This window comes from Elaeis guineensis, chromosome 8 (genome assembly GCF_000442705.2).
Source record: "Elaeis guineensis isolate ETL-2024a chromosome 8, EG11, whole genome shotgun sequence".
Lineage (NCBI taxonomy): Eukaryota > Viridiplantae > Streptophyta > Magnoliopsida > Arecales > Arecaceae > Elaeis > Elaeis guineensis.
The window spans coordinates 129755586-129764717 of NC_026000.2; the positions used below are offsets into that span (position 1 = coordinate 129755586).

Consider the following 9132-nt stretch of genomic DNA (forward strand, 5'->3'; position numbering starts at 1 on the left):
TCGACTTCAGCTCTATCATCATCTGGTTAGTTCTAGCCTCAGCTTTTTGCTGCAAAGTCGATTGTTTTTACTCCCACCTCTGCTTAAAATCTTGAAGCAGAGAAGTCATTTCCCAGCTCCATTCTTGAGATCTCATTCCTTCAGCTATTCCAAAGATTGCCGCTCTGATACCAATGATGTTGATTAAGAGAAAAAAAGAAGAAATAGCAGAATAACAGAAGAGAGGAAGAAGAAGAATCGAGAGAGAAATCAGAAAAGTTCTTAGATTCAAGAAGAAATAATTATCCAATCACATATTCAATTACAGAAACTAGCTCTTCTTTATAGAAGGACTTCCAACGATTCTGTAACAGAAATCCAATAGCGAAAACAGGCTTTTAACAAACTCATGAACTAATCTTATTATAATTAGTCACTTGGACACTTTCTTCGATGACTTAACAGAGCTCCCGCCTCTGTAAAATTTGTCTCGTTTCACTGATCTTCCCATTCATTAAAATACTATCGCTGCTTCTTTGCATCATCAGTGGAGTGTATTTTCGTAGATATCAAACATGTCTATTGGGAGGCAAATTCCACAGCCGATTGGGTCGTGGGTTTTATGATGGTCTGATGTATCTTGTTTATCAATGTTGTTGCGGCAGAGCAGCCAAAGCGAAGGCCGTTCTTCTGCCAAAGATCTATTTTTTCTTCGTTTTGTTTGATGGTGGCGTGAGGTTTTTTCTTCTTTGATCCCAAGTATCTCTTCTTTTGTTCTTTTTATTGATTGTGCGATAAAGGTTTTTCATCTTGATGCCAAGTACCCTTCTTTTGTTCTTTTTATCGATCTGTAGTAAGGGTTTGTCATCCTTCATGCCAAGATACCTTCTTCTGTTCTTTGTATTGATATTGGGGTAAATGTCACGGGTACAAAAGTCTCTTCTTTTGTTCTTTTTATTGATTGTGCTGGAAGGGTTTTTGCCTCTCTGATGCCAAAGTTCTGTTTTTTGTTCTCTTTACTAATTTTTCGATGATTTTACTTGATTACAGTGAGGACGGAGAGAGGTAAAGGGAGAAGGAGCCGTGGCCGAGGTTTGGGAATGGGTGGGTTTGGAACTGGTGGCGGTATTGCTGGGGATGAAAAGCCGATGGGCAGTTTGGGAACGGTCACACAAGGTGTTTGAGAGGTGATTCCAGTGGACGCGGTCGGGGACGTGGGGGTGGTAGAGGAGGAAGGGGACGTGGAAGGGGCAGGGGATTCGAGGAAGACCGGGGATCTGGTAACAAGTGTGAATATAATGGAGGGAACGAGAAGGAAGGTCAGGGTGGAGCTGGGCTGGAGGAGGGGGGTGAGGTCTCGCACAAAAGTCGTGGTTTTGGTGAGAATTGCTTACCGAGAAATGAGAATGGGAAGTTTGGTGAAGAGGCAAGGAATTCAAATTGGGAGGAGACTGGGAACAGTGACGATGGCTGTGGGTTTAGAGGCAGTAAACGCCGTGGGAGGAGGGGCTTCATGGGTTTAGGGGTGGTGAGGGCTGTAGATATGGTGGCCGTGATGGAACATGGAATGAATCTGAAAATAAAGAATCTGCTGTGGATGGAATGGAGCAATCTGCGAACAATGCCCCTAATGGTGATGGTATGCATCTATCTGAAAGACTTCTTGCATTGGTCTTTCTATTTTTCTTTTCCTCCTTTTCACATCACTTTGGCATTTAGCCATAAGGTAACATAAGGCCAACTTGATCCCTTCTGAATTGAGAAGGGATGATTAAGGGTGGAGGGGAGGCCAATAAAGTAAATTGACTAAAGTTACTATAAAATTATCAGGAAAGTCTGTTTGATTAATAAGAGCAGAACTTCTGTTTGAGTTGTACCTTTGATACTCTAATACAATATATGATGCATACTGATGAACTGATGTGTAGCAGTATATAGATATTTATGAAATTAGGTGCCAAGCGTCTAACTTCTTCAAAAGAATGTTAAGATGTTGTTATTACAATGGACTTGCGCTAATTACTTATAAATTGCAAGTAGGATGCATGAACATGGTTTCAATCATTGTATTATTAGATAATACTTTTCACAAGATTTTTATGCTTTATTAGGAGGTGACTGTGAGAGCTTTTGGTCGAATAATTTGTTCAGAAATCATTGCTCATCAGTCAGAAAATAGTTGCAATTTGGATAATTCAGACATTTAGTTCAAGTTAACAGTGATAGACAACCATGAGGCATAAAATATAATTGAGTACCATGAGGAATGAGGTTCATTATTATAATTATTTGTTTCAAGGATAAATGCTCATTAGACCACATCAGATTGTTGTGTTCATATTCAGTGGAAACCAAATTTGATTGAGTTCCATGATGTGCTTTATTGTCAACATAAAATGATTGTTGAAGAAAACCTCTTCATTAGTTATCCTTGAGGTGGTAAAGGCTTTGTCTTAGTACCAAGGCAGATATACACTAGGTGCTCATGTAATATCCTGTTTGTGGAAGGTAGCTCTTCTTTTGCCCTAAATGGAATAATTCTCTTTGTTACACTGTACCTTGACCCGAGCTCCCTTGTCTGCTTGTATCCACCTGGAACCTGCTTTCTTTGCCAACACAATATTAGGGATGTCCCCTTCATTCTATGCGGACCGGTGCCAAGTGTATTTTTTGGGTTGGTGATGTTTGACTGAATTAGCTAGTACTTATTTGTCTTGGTTGTCTAATGATGGAATTTTTTTTCATTTATCATTCTGTGATGGAGGTTTTGTTTTGACCATGCTTATGAAGTACAGAGGAAATTGAGTTATAAGGAGAGCAGAAGAGAATGAAATTATGAAAAATTGATCAATGAAAGCTTATGTAGTTTTCTGGAAATATTTCAATTCATTTGCCATTAGTTTTTCTTACCATCACTGAGCCTTTATTGGTGTTATTTAGGCTTCTGAAAGTGTATTTGGAAGAGCCTTCTTAATGATAGATTTTTATAATGTGACATTAGTGCTAAATGAAGATTGACAAGCTGGAAATTCAGGTGTCTACATTGCGAAATGGGCCCGAACCTTTCTTGTGTGAAGTCTGTTTTAGATTCTAGCCTATCATCTTACGGGTTGTGTTGGTTCCATTTGTGATAATTGAGAAGATTACCTGCTTACCAATTTTCCTGGAAGTTTGTATTAATATAATATAATTGGAGTTTTCCAGAATTTCTTATGTTTGCAAGGAGCTGCTTGATGTCAATAATAGTAATTGACAAAATGTCAGCAATATCAAGTAGGACTGACCTAATAATATGACCTCCTTTTGATATCACTTGCAGTCAGTGAGCATGAGTTCCTGAACCCTGCCGAGGGTGAGATGTATACAGGACCTACATCTTCTCATGGACGTGGTGGTGGTAGAGGCTGTGGTCATGGAGAGTGTGGTGGATTTAGAGGTGGTTATGGAGGTCATCGAGGCCATGTTGCTCCTGCACCTTCTATTGAAGATACTGGCCACTTTCCAATTTTGGGGGCAGTGGCCAAGGCATGATTTTGTTAGTGGGTTAGGCTTTTCGTTTATTTCATTTTTGTCCTACTTTTGCTTTTTTGGTTAAGAATCTACTTGAGAAACTTCATAGTTTTATATCAATTTTATAGAGGTGTCGGGACTTCAGGTAATGTTTGCTTGACTTTAATGTTTCTTATGACAGAGAATACTTAATTATGCTAATATTTACTTTTTATTTTTGCCCTTCAACATAGCAAATATAATTATTTTATCGGTGTTCATGATATGTGAACTATCTTTGGATGCATGATGAAGAGGATCTGGATTTGTTGGCGCTGGTATATTTTCGGATCGATATTGTGCGCCTGAAGCCAATTGGAGCTGTGAAGCATTCTAGGAACTAGGCTGGAGCATAACAGCTTGCTTCTGTTGGTTTGCATTGTCCAGTTTTTAGTTTATAATTGTTAGTGTGGATGTTAATAATAAATTGGTGCAACTGGGTAAGAGATTGAAATTGCTTTTCATTGACATACTTTGTTTGAAACCAGATTTTGTTGACTTAACAGAGTTTTTTTTAGTAAGGTTCAGAATGGATTAAGCAATCATCAATTGGATTTCAACCCATGGTTTTTGTTGTTATTTCTTTGATCGATTAGCTTATATGGTTTAATGGATATATGACTGGAGGATCCGATTAAAGTGCATATGTGGGAGAGTTGTACTCGTTCTAATGGCTCTTCCCTTGATGTCTCTCTCATCTGTTTCAGAGTTGAAAATATCACTAAATATCTATTTTTCTTGCGAACCGTGCCAGAATCATCCTGGCTTCCTGTAATCATGCTTCCCCAACACTTGGAAAGATTTTGTACGAGCTGGCTTTAAGAGTTGATATTTGGATTCGTGATATGTTGCATACGTGCCAAAAGCACATAAAAATTGTGTTAGCTTGGGAAGAAACATGTTACTTGCGTCTCATATTTATTTTAAACTGATACAAATATAATTCAGATATTAAAAATATAAATATAATTATAAATATAAATTAAATAATTAAATTTTATATAAAATTATAAATAAATTTAAATATTCGAATACGGATCAGATAGTTATTTATTTATATTTAATTTTTTTGATAAATATAGATCTTTATATTTTTATTTATATTTAAATTAATTTAGATATAAAAATAAATTTATAAAAATATTATTCATATCACCTTCATCATTAATATCAAAGCATCCATCAACCATGCTAATCTGTACCTACTCGAGATAACTTGTGTTGAGCTGGGGCTTGTCACATCTTTTTGCTTGGTAACCAGAAGTTAGGATTTAATGCTTGGATGGTGCATTTCTTAAAAATGTAATTAAAGTGTGGATGGGTCTCTCCCTCTCTCAGGAAAACCAGTGCCTTCTATTCTTTGCACCGAACCTATAGTAGGTTCCTTCGGATCCCTTGCCTACTTGCACTTCTTAACATCCCATCACTATGTACCCCAGCCCAAAGTTTATTCTAATTGCACTTCTTAACGTCCCATCACTATGTACCCCCAGCCCAAAGTTTATCTACTTGCACTTCTTAACGTCCCATCACTATGTACCCCAGCCCAAAGTTTATGACCCTGCTCCTGTCTCCAGCTCACACTATCCAAATCTTCAAATGCGAACTACCCAAATGATTTTATTAACGAGAAATCCTTATCAAGGATGTGTTTAGTTAGTCATTAAAAAAATATTTTTTTATTTTTAAATTTTTAAAAAATAAAAATCAAAAAATAATATTTAATAATATCATAAAAAAAAAATAAAAAATTAAAATTAAAATAATTAAAATAATTAAAATAATTATTTTATATATAAAATAAAATTTTTATTTTTCAAAATGTACTTTCCTGTTTTTTTTTTTTTTTTTACTTCCGCGCATCTAAAATGCTAAACCAAAAACTAAAGAACCTGAATCTTTCTCTCTCATCGAGCTCTATATCTCTCCACCTTCTTCTCTCTCCCTTTTTGAATTCTTCTTTTTCATCGAGCTTTTTATCTACTGTCCTCAAATATTATTTTTTATTTTATAATATAATTATCAAATATATTTTTATTTTTATTTTTATTTAATAATAAAAATTTTAAAAAATATTTTTTAAAAATAAAAATTAAAAACCAAAAAGTGTAATCAAACGCACCCTAAATGTGTCAACGGCCTTCCCTTTTTAACCCTTTATTAGTTGAGGTTGGAGCACCAAAGTCAATTGTTTGAAATGCGAAGCACCCTACTAATTTTAGAGTCCATAGATTATGAATCTGGTACCAAAGAAGAAGTTGCGTGCCACTGAAGACCAAAAATAATAATCCAGAAGGTTTCGAGCAGTCCATTGGTTACGTATACGTGTGACTCTCCTAGTCTCCATTTGTCCTCTGTTAAGATGGTTGGTTCTGGTACTGGTATTGTGAGACGGTGTTATGGGATGTTATCCACCCGAACCCATGACAAACTGATGACCTGCAAGGCTCCTGTGCGCACGGCGGCCGCCCATGCCAAGCTGATGACCCGCAAGGCTCCGGTTTGGACGGCGGTGGCGGGTTTGTGGTGCTGTACCTTTTCCACTGTGCTTACGTTGATGTTAGTCGGCATTCCACCGTCAGCTCCAAGGCTGTATTCTTCTCTGATGCCAGTCCACAGTTCAAGTATGCATTATTTCATGAGCTTTCTTCTTTTCTATCATTGCCTGTTACATATTCTTTGTGAAGCTTTTTTTTTTTTTAAACTGATGGTATGGTATAGAAAGAGAGAAGCAGTGCCATTGAATGCTGTCAAGAATCAAAATGATTGCAAGAGAGGAAGAGGAGGACAGCAGATGGGGGAGGAGCGGTCGGATAACAGAGTGAGTGCCCGGGACTTGAACATGGTCCCTATTAGAAATGCTTTTGGAATTGCAAAGAAAAATAGCAGCAGTGGTGGCAGTGGCAGCAGTAGTACTATTGGATGGAAGGTAGTGAAGGAGGAGTTCACCTTTGCTATGGGCACAGCTCCTTTCAAGAATTGCCATGCTTCAACAATTGTCGAGGTTGGTTTGTTGCCTTGTTAGCTTTTGCTTGAGAAACACTTTAAAAATCGACATTGGATTCTATAAGCTGTGAAAGACTAGAGTTTTAAAGAAAGCAGCAAGGCAATAGGACTTTGTCAAATGATTGCATTGTTTTGGAATAAAATCAATGGAGAATATCTCTCAGTTAAGTGGTGTTTTTGTTTTTGTAGATTGAGAAGGACCATTTGTTGGTGGCCTACTTTGGTGGTTCTCAAGAAGGGGCTCCTGATGTTAAAATTTGGTTGCAGAGGTACAAGGTAAGTGAGGGCTGACCTCAAAGTCATCTTCATCCTCATCCTTATTTCACTCAGAGAAACCAGTCTGAACTTTCCACATAAATTGACTTCATTGAGTTGAAGCATTCAAAGAGTGCGTTTGCTGTAAACTTGGAGGATACACAATCAACGTGTTCTCTTGTTTTAATTGTATATGAATAAATACAATGCAAGTACTTGCAGGATGGCTATTGGGATCCTCCATTGGTAGCTGATCAACAATTCAATGTTCCAATGTGGAACCCGGTTCTATTCAAGCTCCCTTCCAAGAGCTGCTGCTCTTTTACAAGATTGGCCGCGAAGTGCAGAAGTTAGTTCTAAGCCCAATTTTAACATTCTTGATCTCTAAAGAATGGCATGTCATACTATGCAGCTTTCTTTCATGACTTGAGAGGCTGAATACCTCGATTGAAGCAGAATTAGATATTATAAAGAACAAAGATAATTCCAATCCAAACTAAAAATTTGCTTAATGAAGAGTTGCATGAATTATGTAGTATGACTTCAATGTTCCTAATTATAACCATAAACATGAAGTAGAAGTTCCTGATATTTGGTTGGAAATTTGTAGTATTTTTAGCAATGACCTTATCTATCATCATACATTTATTATGTTTAATTTCATTGCAGATGGAGTGGGTTTCTGAAGCGATCATTTGATGGTGGTGTGACTTGGATGGACAGAGAACCACTCCCCCCTGGAATCCTTGGGCCCATCAAGAACAAGGCATGTTGGCAAACAAACTCCCATCTCTCTCAACATTCACTTCTAACATAAAATTTGTTGGAAGATGAATTTTTCTCTCTGACATAGACTATTGCCTTGCAGCCTATCTTGCTAGATGATGGCCGCCTACTTTGCGGATCCTCTGTCGAGAGCTGGAAATCATGGGGTTCATGGATAGAGGTAATCTTTACGATGCGAATTTGTATACCTAACAATTGTTGTATGAGTATGTTAAATGTTTCAGGTTACAAAGGACTATGGCTATTCATGGAAGAAGTATGGGCCGATCTTCATTGAAAATAAACCCCTAGTGTGATTCAACCTGTCCCATACCAGACAAAGAATGCGACACTACGTGTGCTAATGCGATCTTTTCCAGGCATAGGAAAGATCTGCATGTCGGAATCTATAGATGGAGGCCTCAGCTGGAGCTATGCGAAGCCAACCGAGCTTCCCAATCCAAATTCAGGTTTGTCGACAGATATCCTTCTTTGAATTGGAGGTTCAGGTATGGCTTATGCTTTTAAGCTAGCTGTAACAGGCATCGATGCAGTCAAGATGAAAGATGGCAGGCTCATACTGGTCTACAATACGGTTTCGAGGGGAGTGCTCAAAATAGCCTTGTCTGAGGATGATGGTGATTCTTGGGAAGATGTAATGACATTAGAGAAGGATTTGAAGATGGAGTTCTCTTATCCTGCTGTGATCCAGACCATGGAAGGGCTCATTCATATCACATACACCTACAATAGGACTCAGATCAAGGTAATCATTTAGCCCTGAACTTAAATTTGTTTGCTTGGACCTCATTAGAATCTCATTCACTCTTCTTATTGGATTGCAGCATGTGGTTTTGCAACCATAGATTGTTCAGTGGCGCAAGATTAGAAGGAGATGCTGTTATTTAGAGAATCAAACACCATCACTGTAGAGAATCTTTGTAAAGAAAAGGAAAAAGATATCGACCTTGTTCATAGTTGTGTGCAAATCTTAGTTAAAGATGCGTTCATTGCTTCGGTTTATAAAGGTATCACTGATGCTACAAAATGACCAAAAATTGTTCACTGTGGGTTGGTGGGGATGATAGCCACCTGCCAGCTTGGATATTCCAAAGAAGGAATTAGTTGCAGTACTTTGACCTTCTATTAGAAACACGGTACTGCAACACCACTATTATGGCCATTTGGCAGGCTATTTCCCTTGTTATTGAACATGATGACAGTTTATCTTTGTTTGTTGATGAATGGGTCTGAGCCGGTGATGAGCACAACTCAAAATTTGCTTTTGGTTTTTGTTGCAGGACAATGTTCCTTGTGCCTTCTCGTCTGCTAAGGTGTAACTGATGAGAAATAATGGACACATATCAGATAGATTAAGGACGATTGTGTTGTTTATATACTTTCGTTCCTCAGGCTTTACTTTTGAGAGGGGGTGTTGAGAAATAATAATCCCACATCTGACAGGTTAAGAACTCCTGTGGCGCTTATACACTTGCACACCCTTCCATCTAGGTGTTCGAGTTTTTGACTATTTAGTCTATATGGAGATACATGTTTCATGGTCATGGTCTATCTTAT

General features: G+C 37.8%; 1 non-coding gene and 1 pseudogene across 1 annotated transcript; both read left to right on the forward strand.

Annotated features, from left to right (window-relative positions):
• The first annotated feature begins 612 nt into the window (after positions 1-612).
• LOC140851240 (uncharacterized) lies at positions 613-4088 on the forward strand (annotated as a pseudogene).
• A 1696-nt stretch (positions 4089-5784) lies between these two features.
• LOC105032413 (uncharacterized) lies at positions 5785-8795 on the forward strand. The gene is made up of 9 exons (XR_012133926.1): positions 5785-6152; positions 6250-6532; positions 6724-6810; positions 7012-7138; positions 7459-7555; positions 7658-7735; positions 7800-8024; positions 8097-8320; positions 8400-8795. It is a non-coding gene; the product is annotated as an uncharacterized protein (transcript).
• The last annotated feature ends 337 nt before the right edge of the window (positions 8796-9132 follow it).